Source organism: Scylla paramamosain, chromosome 45 (assembly GCF_035594125.1).
Source record: "Scylla paramamosain isolate STU-SP2022 chromosome 45, ASM3559412v1, whole genome shotgun sequence".
Taxonomy (NCBI): domain Eukaryota; kingdom Metazoa; phylum Arthropoda; class Malacostraca; order Decapoda; family Portunidae; genus Scylla; species Scylla paramamosain.
Genome location: NC_087195.1, coordinates 940,524 through 954,891, shown reverse-complemented (window position 1 = coordinate 954,891; position 14,368 = coordinate 940,524). Strand labels below are relative to the sequence as shown.

At 40.6% G+C, this 14,368-nt stretch overlaps 3 long non-coding RNA genes across 4 annotated transcripts; 2 read left to right on the top strand and 1 right to left on the bottom strand.

Annotated features, from left to right (window-relative positions):
• The first annotated feature begins 78 nt into the window (after nucleotides 1-78).
• On the top strand, nucleotides 79-1,370 carry LOC135094443 (uncharacterized). Its single transcript, XR_010263815.1, has 3 exons — nucleotides 79-267; nucleotides 346-858; nucleotides 1,205-1,370. It is a non-coding gene; the product is annotated as an uncharacterized LOC135094443 (long non-coding RNA).
• Nucleotides 1,371-3,040: 1,670 nt separating this feature from the next.
• On the bottom strand, nucleotides 3,041-10,133 carry LOC135094436 (uncharacterized). 2 transcript variants are annotated; one of them, XR_010263809.1, is made up of 5 exons: nucleotides 7,669-8,690; nucleotides 5,888-7,084; nucleotides 4,544-4,649; nucleotides 3,948-4,107; nucleotides 3,041-3,401 (listed from the first exon to the last, which is right to left on the bottom strand). It is a non-coding gene; the product is annotated as an uncharacterized LOC135094436 (long non-coding RNA). The 2 variants fall into 2 exon arrangements; XR_010263808.1 differs by having other exon boundaries at nucleotides 3,948-4,649; nucleotides 7,669-10,133.
• Nucleotides 10,134-11,493: 1,360 nt separating this feature from the next.
• On the top strand, nucleotides 11,494-13,841 carry LOC135094441 (uncharacterized). Its single transcript, XR_010263813.1, has 4 exons — nucleotides 11,494-12,729; nucleotides 12,808-12,964; nucleotides 13,116-13,320; nucleotides 13,667-13,841. It is a non-coding gene; the product is annotated as an uncharacterized LOC135094441 (long non-coding RNA).
• Nucleotides 13,842-14,368: the final 527 nt, after the last annotated feature.

Here is a 14,368-nt window from a genome sequence, read left to right as displayed (position 1 = left end):
TTTGCCTGTCTGCCCTCGTGTGTGTGTGTGTGTGTGTATCTCATTTATTTATTTAAGTTATTTTTCTTCTTCACGCAGATAGTAATTGACGAACACAACACACCACGTGGAGAGAAGCAAGGTGTGGAGTACCCAAGCCTCTCACAGTCCATGCTAGTAGACTCACCCTGCATGTGGAGATCTCCCAAAATGCACGGAGGTTATTCCAGAGCTGCAGGACAGAGTACTTGAGGCCATTGGTGAACAGAAAGCTGAGGTTGAACAAAGGTAGAGTAAAGATTACACTGACATTTGGGACATTGACATTGTTTGTTACCAGTATTATATTGATTCCTTTTATTTCAGCCAAGAATTGATAGCTGCCCAAGGTGTAAGCAAGATTCACAATGATGAGGTCATTGTGACGTGTGCAATGTGTCCACTGGTCTTGGCCTTCCTGACCAAGGCAGCCACACAAAGGAAATTCCACGTTATTGTTGCCGAACGTGCCCCTAAATATGATGTAAGGTGTTTTATGCGTCTCTTTCACGTCATCGTGTCTGATGTGCACAATACGTAACACAGGGACTGCCACATGTAGGGGTGATGGCTTCTTGCAGCTTCCTTTATTTTATTATGTTCTTATGTTCTCAATACATCTTTTACTTGTGCAGGGTCACCCAGTGGCAAAAGCTTTATGTACTGCTGGAATTGAGACAACATTAATTCAAGACTCTGCAGTGTTCCCCATCATGTCACGTGTCAACAAGGTCATCAAAGGTCATCGTTGGCACCGAGACGGTGGTGACCAACGGAGGCATTGAGACCTTTGTTGGTGCAGCCTCTCTTGCCTCACCACCAAAGTTTTATTCTGTTCCAGTAAGTTTTATTTGTTAGTCATTATCCTGATACCTCTTTCAGTGGGGCAGTATTTGAAACATATTTACTGTTGCAAATTGAACAGGGAAGGTATCACAAAAGTACATACCATTTTATTCTCACAGAAATTCTTGATTCCAGTTTTTGATACATTCCTTTTCCACATGTTTATTTCATGTAGGTGGATATACATTCCTCGTGTTGAGTGTTGGATGGTCCTTTCTCAAACCTCAACCTGTTGTTGTCTCATGTGGAGCTAGATACTATCAGATCAGTACCTATATAATATTGAAAATCATGGCATGAATTGTGCATTTTGCTTATTGACACAAATCTTCATTTTCAGCTGTATGTGTGCACTCCCACATACAAATTTAGCTTGATGGGCTGTGAAGAAATAAGCCACCAAACCACCACTTCTATTATCCCAGAGAGAACAAAGTTTTGGCCGTCTGTAAATACTGCGCTGACTCAGCTAGATTACGTTCCTCCAGAAAATGTCACCAGTTTGATAACTAACAAGTGAGTTTGTGTTGTTCATATGACTGTGTGGTCCTTTCAAGGTGTGATGTTGGGGGTTCATTTAATTTTTTCATTTGCTTTCCTTGTTGGGCCTGGGCTGACCTCAGGAGACATCAGTATTTGTCAGCTTTATGCACAAACTGTTATTTAGCACTGTACTTCATCTCCCAGTAAAACTTCTGATCCTAAATGCATCAAATGAAAGGCCTTTATGTTTTACTTATGAGTGAGATAAACAACTTACTCAATTTATTATACAGTAAAATCCCTCTCATCCGGCAGCTTCAAGTATCCGGCACATTTTTCCCCGAGCCTTAAAATCAATAAAAAATCAACGTGTACTCAGAAAATCAATTAAAATTCCCACGCGAGGCATACTCCGTCCCCTTGCCACCACAGCGCACTGCTTCGCGCCACCCGCAGCCCACTGCACTGTGTTTACTCAGTGACTCAGTCCCGCGTGTGCACTGTTTATCGCCTGACGCCTTCATCACGCCTAAAGTTGTAGAAAAAAGGAAGTGTGTTGTGCTTACACTTAAGCAGCTGATCAGATTAGCTGATCATTGTTGTGGTAAGATGCGTGAGTGTAGGGTGGTCGTTGTGGACATAATTTCACTTCTATTCAAGTATCCGGCACGTCGGCGGTCCCGTTGATGCCGGATAAGAGGGATTTTACTGTACCCTGTTTATCTTGCACATCTACTCACTTAGCTTTAAATAATGGCTGCTGACCATTTAAATCTCTTTTATTTCAGTCGAGGTACTGCACCATCCTACGTGTACCGGCAGCTTAGCGAACTGTACCGTCCCACTTCTTGTGATCTCTAAGGTAACAGCTTTAATCCTTGCAAATAAGGAATAAGAGAAAAGAGACACACCTGCCATTTGTACTGTTATGCTGTAGTGTTCTGTCATTTTTATTCCTCTTTTATCCTAGAACCATTTTTGGTCATTCATGTTTCTAAAAATTATTATACAAAAATGTTGAGCTTAATATGTTTGGTGTAGTTTTTTGTAACACGTGTTATTGTTAATGTGTGTGGTTCCCCTCAGGAAGAATGTTGCAGTATTAGCAGTAATGTTACAGCCAATGGAAGTGTCTGTATTGTGCTTTGGTGGGAGGTTAATTTGATGTATTTTTAGAGTTGTGCAGGATATTATAGCAAGCCCTCAAAATAAAGAAAATAACTATAGAAAACACTCCTTGTATTGAAAACACCACTGCAGAGAAATCTCTAATGAAACAGGAAACCCTACATTCAGTACTGTGTGGTTGTTGCAGTAACACTGAGCTAAATGCCTTTTGGATGGTTGTACACTAAAAATAATGTAAAAATGCCTATAAACAACTGTCCGTCCCTGCATTAAAAACCTTTCATCATAAAATTACACACAAGATACCCAACCAGTGCATGAATGTTCAAGCGGTACCATTTGCTCCCTTCTGCACAGCTTGCAGCAACACTTCTGGCGCTGCATAGTGAACAGTGAAGCACGGTGTCTTCGTGCTGCCATCCTTTTCCTTGTCAGGCATCAAATGTGCAAACCCAAAATCCACAATCTTAATAACTGAATCTTCAGAAGAATCCTTGAACAAGAGATTCCGTGAAAAGATGTTTAGATTAGAATGGCCTCGGAGAAGGATAATATCTGAATGGAATAAATTCATACTTTTTATTATAAAGGCCATACAAATGATGGAGATCAATAATATTCCGTGCAATAAATTCTTTAAAATAAGCAGATGGAAAATCAATGCAAAAAAACTTCCTTTTTTTACCTTTCCTTTCTTTTCTTTTCTTTTCTGTCTATCCTCAACACCAACCCTTTTCACCCCTGTCTGGCTTTAGGTCTCCGTGAACACTGATGCTTTTCCTGTGCATGTAGTGAACTGCTGACACCAGGTTCCTCACGACGACCGAAGCCCGAGGCGAGCCTCTGTGAACCTCTCGTGTTTCCTGATCCTCTGAGGCAGCCAGCTCTCCACCTCCAAGGAGCTGCATCACAATGTAGGTGTGTGCCTGTGAAACCAACATGAATTAGATACAGGCATACAATGATTAAATGCAAGGAAAAGAAAATAATATGATCTTAAACTAATTGTTACTTAAACTGTTACTGATAAATCCTGTTGTTTTATATTGTAATTCTACACAGTAAAAATATAGATTTGAAAATATACTTTGTAAACCTCAGTAACTTCCACTACAGCCCATTAAACTAGAACCATGAAAACATCCTTGAAAACCCCAGTAACTTGCACTACAGCCTGTTAGACTAGAACCATGAAAACACCCTTGAAAACCCCAGTAACTTCCACTACACCCTGTTAAACAAAAACCATGAAAACACCCTTGAAAACCCCAGTAACTTCCACTACACCCTGTTAAACAAGAACCATGAAAAACACCCTTGAAAACCTCAGTAACTTCCACTACACCCTGTTAAACTCGAACCATGAAAACACCCTTGAAAACACACACACAGGCAACCCATTCCCGGCCACACACACACACAAACCCTCTCCAACACACACACACACACACAAACCCCAGAACACACCATACCTAATTGGCAGTTGCTTTTTCAGTTCCAGTCTTAACACTTCGCATAAACCCTCTCTGTGTAATTGCCATGACCAGGCCCAGGAAGGAAAACTTGCGGTCCTGCGCCAACGAGTCGTAACTATGCTTGTGGTGGGTCGCGAAGATCAGCGTTAACTCCAGGCTGGAATACAGGAACAGGTAGAGGAAGTAAACTCGGCTAAGTTGTATTAATTTCATGCGTTCTACAGAGAGAGAGAAAGACAGATGTTTATGAATGAAGGGAGAGGAGGAAGAGGAGGAACGGGAGGTAGTGTATGTGTGTGTGTGTGTGTGTGTGTGTGTGTGTGTGTGTGTGTGTGTGTGTGTGTGTGTGTGTGTATGAATGAAGGGAGAGGAGGAGGAGGAGGAACGGGAGGTGGTGTGTGTGTGTGTGTGTGTGTGTGTGTGTGTGTGTGTGTGTGTGTGTGTGTGTGTGTGTGTGTGTGTGTGTGTGTGTTTCAGGAGTAAACATAAGGGAATATTTGCTAGTACACACACACACACACACACACACACACACAATACTACAAACACGAACAAACACACAATACTGAACATACAAACACACACACACACACCTTCTCTGCCCAGGCCCTTGACACAGCTGACGGAGAACAGAGCCCTAGGATTGATCACCTCCCAAGCCTCGGTCAAACTGGCACCGATGTCCCTCCTCCTTCTGCCCTGCGGTGGAAGAACAAGACACAAATCTGACTCACACACGACGAGACAACAGCGAACGTAAACAAACAGTGTTGCCAACTCAGGGAAAGGGAGTTTTACTGTACAAGGGATAAAATACAAGTGAATCACCATGGAAACACCCTTTGAGAACCCACAGTAACTTCCACTACAGCCTTGATAACACTACTTACCCTAGATCACCCCCAAACACCCCTATATAACCCTGAAACACCACCAAGACACCATTAAACACCCCAAAACAAACTATTTACCTCAAAACACTTGCAAAACACTCCCAAAACAAAATTAAACACCCCAAAACACACTATTTACCTCAAAACACTTGCAAAACACTCTCAAAACACCATTAAACACACCAAAACACACTATTTACCTCAAAAACTTGCAAAACACTCCCAAAACACCATTAAACACCCAAAAACAGACAATTTACCTCAAAACACTTGAAAAAACACCCCCAAAACACCTCCAAAACCCCAATAATACCCAAAAAAAGACAATTTACCTCAAAACACTTGAAAAAACACCTCCAAAACCCCAATAATACCCAAAAAAGACAATTTACCTCAAAACACTTGCAAAAACACCCACAAAACATCTCCAAAACCAAAAAAATACCCAAAAAAGACAATTTACCTCAAAACACTTGCAAAAACACACCCAAAAACACCTCCAAAACCCCAATAATACCCAAAAAACAGACAAATATACCCAAAAACAGACAATTTACCTCAAAACACTTGAAAAAACACCCCAAACCACCTCCAAAACACCCCAAAATATCTCAAAACATTCCTAAACACACAAACAGGAGTGTAATGAATTAATAAGTGAAAGAAAGCAAGAGAATGTAAACAAACAGATGATAATGAAAAGAAAAGTGATTTAAATGAGATTGTTAAGATGTTTTGATGGTTTATGGTAAGGAAAATGAGAGAAAGGGTTTGTAATGAATAGAAAGGGTTTGTAATGATGACAGAAAGGAAGGAATAAGAGGGAAAAGTAAAGAAATGAGGAAAGGAAAGAGAAAATGATGCTTTACTCACAATGCACCTCTCTTTAACAACATTCAGAGACACAAGGAAATACAAACAAATTACAAAATAAGCAAAGAAAGAAAAAATGAAAGGAAAAAAAAAATAAGCAAAAATTATACAAAAACAAAAAAAATATACATAAAAAAAAAAAAAATGAGACACACACACACACACACACACCTCAGGCAGCGATTCCTGGAAGAAGACAGCAAAGAATATTATGTTAGCCACAGTGAGAGTGCGTGCGTAGACAGCCGAGGCCGCGAACCACCCAGTACTTCCCCAGCGGGAGAACGCAGCCCCCACAGTGTGCCCGACGGTGAAGCCTATGCTGAATGTCACGCCAATCAGTGCCTGTGGGTTGAGGGGAGGTTAGGAGAGGGTAGGCTGGTTAGGTTAGGTTAGGACACACCGACAACACACCACAATATAAATAAGAAATAAAATAATGCATAAGAAAATAAAAAGTTAAAAAAAAGTAAACTAACAATATATTTTAAACTACCACAACACCTTTAAACACCCTCAAAATACTCCAAAACACCCAGAAACACTCCAAAAACACACCAAAACACTCTCAAAATAACCCAAAACACACCAAAACATCCCAAAATACCCCAAAACACTCCAAAAACACACCAAAACACCTTCAAAATACCCCAAAACACCCCAAAACACTACAAACACATCCCAAAACACTCCAAAAACACACCAAAATACTCCAAAAATACTCCTAAACATCTCAAAACACATCAAAACATTCCAAAAACATCCCAAAACACTTTAAAACACACCAAAAATCCCAAAACACCTCCACAACACCACAAAACACTTCAAAACACCCCTTAACCACCCCAAAACACATCAAAACACTTCACAACACACCAAAAACACCCCAAAACACTCCAAAAACACCCCAAAACACCCCAAAAACACCTGAAGACTCCCTCAGAACACTGAAATAGAATAAAACACAAAATAACAATAATAAAGAAAACAAGCTGCAATATTGAACAGCAGGAACACAAACAAACACACACACACCCTGTAAACAAACAAACAAACAAAAAATAAATAAATAGATAATAGGATAAAAAAATTGAAAAAATAATAATAAAAACAAGCTAAAAATATATAAACCAATACAAAACACAACAAACCCACTTAATTACCAAACAAGACAGAATGGAACCTCGCAGCGAAACCGATGATATGCTGGTAATAAGTCACACAGGAGAGCTGAGAGGAATACAAGCCGCTGGTGTTGTGCTTGGAGTAACAGTCGAGGAGAGCAGGAGACACAGGCAGCACCACCTTCAAGCCGAGCAGGTCCAGGATCAGACTGCCGAATAACACCTTGCTTGTCCGTGCGTTCCTCTGTGGGTGTTAGGTTAGGTTAGGTTACGTTAGGTTAAGTGAGGTTAGGTTAGGTTAGGTTAAGTGAGGTTAGGTTAGGTTAGGTTAAGTTACGTTAGGTTAGGTTAAGTGAGGTTAAGTGAGGTTAGGTTAAGTTAGGTTAGGTTAAGTTAAGTTAGGTTAGGTTAGGTTAAAAGAGGTTAGGTTAAAAGAGGTTAGGTTAAGTTAGGTTAGGTTAGGTTATGTTAAGTTAGGTTAAGTTATGTTAGGTTAAAAGAGGTTAGGCTAAGTTATGTTAGGTTAAGTTAGCTTATGTTAGGTTAGGTTAGGTTAAGTGAGGTCTTTTTTATCTTTTATTTTTTCTCAGTATTTTTTTTCTTATTGTACTTAGTTCCCTTTGACCAGTGTCCCTCCTATATATACAAAAAATAAAACAAAATAAATAAATAAATAAATAAAGTAAAACAAGAACATTTTTACGACTTTAAATCATTTTCCCGACACACTTGTGCATGGAGGCAGTGTTGCACGAGTGTTGAGTGACAAATATTGCATCTCAGCTTAGCAACACACACCAACACACACCAACACAACACCCTGCTCACCTTCTCCTTGATGTCCGCAGCCTGTACTGCCCCTCTGTCCCTGCCGTCCACCTCACCACCACTGCCGCCGCCACCACCATCGCTGCCGCCAACTTGCTTGCCGGATCGGAGGGTTGCCGTTGCTCTGAAAGTTACATTAGGTTTGGTTAAGTGGGGCAGTGGGAAGAGGATGTAGGTTAGGTTAGGTTTGGTTAGGCTAGGTTATGTTAGGTTTGGCTAGGTTTCTTAAGGTTAGGTTAGGTGAGGTTAGGTTAGGTTAGGTAAGGCTTGGCTAGGTTAGGCTTGCTTAGGTAAGGTTTGGCTAGGTTAGGTTAGGTTAGGTTAGGTTAGGTTAGGTAAGGCTTGGCTAGGTTAGGCTTGCTTAGGTAAGGTTTGGCTAGGTTAGAATTGCTTAGGTTAGGTTAGGTAAAGTTTGGTTAGGCCAGCTTGGGATTAAGACACGAGATAGCCAGTCTTGGGGAGGAGGAAGCACCAGACACAAGTTAGGGTAGGCTTCTTTGGGTTAGGCTTGGTTTGATTAGGGTCAGCTGAGGAGTGTGAAGCTCCACCACGTTTGGTTAAATTTGAGGTAATATTTTAGTCATTTTCTCTCTCACCACCAAAATTTTCCCACTGTGTAAACTTTGTTAATATTTTTTATCTGAAGGCTACAAAACACATCACTCGCTTTCCATCCCAGACCCCTAAACACCACCCCTTTCTTCCTTCCTTAGCATCAGCCAGCCAGCCTCTTTGGACTTAAATGAAGGAAACTTTTAAACACGTAGATATAATATAACGTTTTCTTCTTCACACACACACACACACACACACACACACACACACACTGCTTCCGTGACGTGGGAGAGTGAGGAAGAGCGAGAAAGAGTTTTATCACCAGCTGGAAGGAAACTACCGCTTTGTTTACATCTGACAAGAGAAAACGCGGCTGTCACTTCTGTCAACGGGTAACTAATACAAAGCTGAGAGAGAGAGAGAGAGAGAGAGAGAGAGAGAGAGAGAGAGAGAGAGAGAGAGAGAGAGAGAGAGAGAGAGAGAGAGAGAGAGAGAGAGAGATTGTCATATAACCACTTTATACTCAAGATAATAAAAGACAGCAAGCGTTTAATTATTAATTTTCCAACTTTCTTCGCTTGCCTAAACTTTCTTCCACACTGCTGGTGGTGATGGTGGTGGTGGTGGTGGTGGTCTTCCTGCTTCCCTATTTCGTCCCTCTACATTTGTATCTTAAAAGAAAAAAAGATCGTATTACTGAATCAACACCAATGAACACTTAACCTTACCTAACCTAAAGTGTACCTCTGTTTTTACCCTCTACCCATCACTACAACCTCCAGTACCTTCCCCTGCTAGGACTTCAACACCACAACACCTCGTAAAGACCCAGACATCCCACACACGTGCATCTAGAAGCTTCATACATCACAACACACGCTATAACACCCCTGACACGCTTCTACTATCACAGTCCCCCCTTAAACACTCCAGAACCTTTTATTTTACCTCAAGCACACCACTTCTACCCTCAAAGACCCAGTACTTATCTGCAACATGCCTATAACATAACCAAAACACCTCAAAAGCAACTCCAACCACACTAAAACACCTTAAAACACCTTAAACATATCCAGAACATTCCTAAACGCACAAAAAACATCCTAAACACATCGAAAAGGCACCAAAATATGCCCAAACACACTTAAAATACTCCAAAACTCACCCAAATTGACTTAAAACGCATCCAAAACACACCGTACCAACCCAAAACACACTCAAACTCATCCATAACATCCCAAAACACACTTAAAACATTCCAAAACACTGAAAACGGCCCAAAACACACTCAATACACCCCAAAACACACCCAGACTGACCTAGAATACCCAAAAATACCCACAAACGCGGCCACAACTCACCCGTATCCACACAACACACCCAAACTCATCCATAACATCCCAAAATACACTCGAAACATCTCAAAACATTGCAAACAGTCCAAAACACACTTAAAGCACTCCTAAACAAGCCTAAGACACCCCAAAACGCACCAGGAACGCTAAATATTGACTCAAACATCACCACATCCCATCAACACACACTCCAACACCCCATAAACACCTCCAGACACACTCCAACACCCCCTAAACACACCAAATACACTGAAAGCACTGTCAAGGAAGACAAATACTACAAAGACAGACAGGGCAGCAGGGAAAATTAACCTAAATATTGTTTTCTTAGCATTTTCCTGTCTTACCACCTCCTCTATTCCTTCTCCCTTCATTTTCCTCCTCTTTTTCTCTTATTTTCTTACTCATTCTAGTCTTATCTACACGTCTGAGTCTAGAAAGACGTGGAAACACCAGGAAAACACTGCAAAATACGATAAATATTACCGAGGAGACAGCGGAGCCGATCAAGGTCCCTGGTCCATGATGGCGGCCGTGACGTCACGGCAATTTTACGTACCGTAACGGATTTCATTTCGAAATTGACCCCTCGAAAAAATGGAGCTAGGCTGGAATGCCTTATATATTCTGACTTGACAAATACTTAAACTAATATTCACAATATTAAAACAGCTCTAGCCTGAGTAGTATTTAAAAAATATCCAAATGAAATATGGAAAAAGTGTTGAAATATTCGGCACCATTTAAATCATTGAAAAGTCCACAACATTTGAATTTTTAGGAACGTAAAAATTTTTAAAAAATCTGAACTATCATCTTACACAATCAAAAGTGACCTGGAACAAGAAGTAAACAAATAAAACCGAAATTGTGTAAAAACCAAGTGTTGAACTTAAATACGATTAAAAACCACTGGAAAGTCCACCTATTTTGACTCAACAACAAGATAAAACACTTTAAAACATACAAACAATTTTTTCAAGCAATGAAAAGTTAGTTACAAGCTCAAATAGAGAGACAATAACACAAAAAGTGTTGTAATAACAACTTTTAACAGGACCATAAACCATTTTTAAAGTCCACTTATTTCTCTCAACAGGAACCAAAAAACAATTTAAAAATCATAAGCAATTTTTAGAAATACAAAAGACGTAGTTAGAACGTGAAATAAAAAATCAAGTTTGTCAAAATACTGCTAAAAAAACACCCCGCATTTTCGGCAAGCAACACAAAATTCAACACAACTCAACACAAGCCACGAAAATACTTCTAAAGCAAATAATTATTTTTATAAACCATAAAAAACATGCTATACCAGCAGAATAAAGAAGTTAAGAAAAAAATAAAAAAATATTGGAACCCACAGGATGAAGCAGGTTGGCAGAGGTAGCCAGGCATCATGGCGGCCCTTGTCAGTGGAGAGAACGGCCGCTATTTTGCCTGTTATTCTTCCATCGTAACTAAATGAGGCAATGGCAGATATATCTAGCTAGCGGATATGAAAGCCTAGTTATGTGGCTCCACTTAGTGACGTGTTAGGCTTACAATAAGTGACAAATGAAGCAGATATTGGCGGACAAATGGGGAAGGCTGCCTCCACCTCAGCTGATAACATTAGATAAGTGTATTTTTTTGACGTTTTTATAATTCCTGTCATGGTTAATTAGTAAGAGTTTTGTGGTGGAGGCTTGGAGCGCTTGTGGCACCGTGGAATGCTGGGTCACGTCAATATATTCCTAACCAGGTGCAAAAACATGAAATACGAGGCTCAACAATAAACAGTAAGGTTAACCACTGACCTGACAGCCCTGTGTTGTTGTTGTGGGTGACACGTAACAACACTATCACAGTTACCGCCTGTTACATCACACTGTGCAAATTAGCTGGCTGGACAAGTGGTGGGCCGGTTTCTTACCAATATTATCCCTTGTGGCACTGCAGGCACCTCCCGGCAGGCACCAAGCTTGCACCAGCACACGCAGGCACCCACCACGGCCCCTGTCACTGTCTTGTTCTGCCAAAATACGTTAAATAAAGCAGCAGTTTATGGCACCCTTTTAACCTAGTGCCTTGTGTCTGACGTCTGGTTGTGTGGTCTGTCCCAGCCTGCTCCGCACAGTACGCAGGCAAACCTATCCACAAGACACTTTTAGCTTTCAATAACAAGCACCAACTTCTTTTATATTATACTAAACTAATAGAAAATTAAATATAAAGAATTATAAGCGTGTAGAAATAAATCTCAGGCCATTATAACTGTAATTGTCAAAGTATCTAGATGTTACTGATTGAAGCGCCAAATTCAAACTTGTCCTGGCGGGGCTTGCACTGCAATGTCTCGTCCCTTGTGTGGCGTAATGTGAAATCATTGAAAAGCTTGTGTGAATTGAAGGCTTGGCTTAATACTGTGTTATATCTCAGCTTATCATTATTAAGTATTTACCATTTGACGTTAAAAAACAACAATACTTCACAGAGATATCCAAGTATAACAGAGGCTTCCATACTGTAGCTAATGATCAACAGAGAATTACCAGCCTTTCTCTGTGTGTCAAGGAGAGCCCTTAGGGAAACGTTCGTGTGCGTGTGTGTGTGTGTGTGTGTGGTATGGAAAGATATAATTGCTTAAGTACAGCCTCTCTCTCTCTCTCTCTCTCTCTCTCTCTCTCTCTCTCTCTCTCTCTCTCTCTCTCTCTCTCTACGTATTTTGCTTGTCTGCCCTCGTGTGTGTGTGTGTGTGTATCTCATTTATTTATTTAAGTTATTTTTCCACAGTGATGTAACGCCCTTAGGGAAACGTTCGTGTGCGTGTGTGTGTGTGTGTGTGGTATGGAAAGATATAATTGCTTAAGTACAGCCTCTCTCTCTCTCTCTCTCTCCATATTTTGCCTGTCTGCCCTCGTGTGTGTGTGTGTGTGTGTATCTCATTTATTTATTTAAGTTATTTTTCTTCTTCACGCAGATAGTAATTGACGAACACAACACACCACGTGGAGAGAAGCAAGGTGTGGAGTACCCAAGCCTCTCACAGTCCATGCTAGTAGACTCACCCTGCATGTGGAGATCTCCCAAAATGCACGGAGGTTATTCCAGAGCTGCAGGACAGAGTACTTGAGGCCATTGGTGAACAGAAAGCTGAGGTTGAACAAAGGTAGAGTAAAGATTACACTGACATTTGGGACATTGACATTGTTTGTTACCAGTATTATATTGATTCCTTTTATTTCAGCCAAGAATTGATAGCTGCCCAAGGTGTAAGCAAGATTCACAATGATGAGGTCATTGTGACGTGTGCAATGTGTCCACTGGTCTTGGCCTTCCTGACCAAGGCAGCCACACAAAGGAAATTCCACGTTATTGTTGCCGAACGTGCCCCTAAATATGATGTAAGGTGTTTTATGCGTCTCTTTCACGTCATCGTGTCTGATGTGCACAATACATAACACAGGGACTGCCACATGTAGGGGTGATGGCTTCTTGCAGCTTCCTTTATTTTATTATGTTCTTATGTTCTCAATACATCTTTTACTTGTGCAGGGTCACCCAGTGGCAAAAGCTTTATGTACTGCTGGAATTGAGACAACATTAATTCAAGACTCTGCAGTGTTCCCCATCATGTCACGTGTCAACAAGGTCATCAAAGGTCATCGTTGGCACCGAGACGGTGGTGACCAACGGAGGCATTGAGACCTTTGTTGGTGCAGCCTCTCTTGCCTCACCACCAAAGTTTTATTCTGTTCCAGTAAGTTTTATTTGTTAGTCATTATCCTGATACCTCTTTCAGTGGGGCAGTATTTGAAACATATTTACTGTTGCAAATTGAACAGGGAAGGTATCACAAAAGTACATACCATTTTATTCTCACAGAAATTCTTGATTCCAGTTTTTGATACATTCCTTTTCCACATGTTTATTTCATGTAGGTGGATATACATTCCTCGTGTTGAGTGTTGGATGGTCCTTTCTCAAACCTCAACCTGTTGTTGTCTCATGTGGAGCTAGATACTATCAGATCAGTACCTATATAATATTGAAAATCATGGCATGAATTGTGCATTTTGCTTATTGTCACAAATCTTCATTTTCAGCTGTATGTGTGCACTCCCACATACAAATTTAGCTTGATGGGCTGTGAAGAAATAAGCCACCAAACCACCACTTCTATTATCCCAGAGGGAACAAAGTTTTGGCCGTCTGTAAATACTGCGCTGACTCAGCTAGATTACGTTCCTCCAGAAAATGTCACCAGTTTGATAACTAACAAGTGAGTTTGTGTTGTTCATATGACTGTGTGGTCCTTTCAAGGTGTGATGTTGGGGGTTCATTTAATTTTTTCATTTGCTTTCCTTGTTGGGCCTGGGCTGACCTCAGGAGACATCAGTATTTGTCAGCTTTATGCACAAACTGTTATTTAGCACTGTACTTCATCTCCCAGTAAAACTTCTGATCCTAAATGCATCAAATGAAAGGCCTTTATGTTTTACTTATGAGTGAGATAAACAACTTACTCAATTTATTATACAGTAAAATCCCTCTGTATTATGTGGACATATGAAATTATGTGGACATAATTTCACTTCTATTCAAGTATCCGGCACGTCGGCGGTCCTGTTGATGCCGGATAAGAGGGATTTTACTGTACCCTGTTTATCTTGCACATCTACTCACTTAGCTTTAAATAATGGCTGCTGACCATTTAAATCTCTTTTATTTCAGTCGAGGTACTGCACCATCCTACGTGTACCGGCAGCTTAGCGAACTGTACCGTCCCACTTCTTGTGTAACAAGAA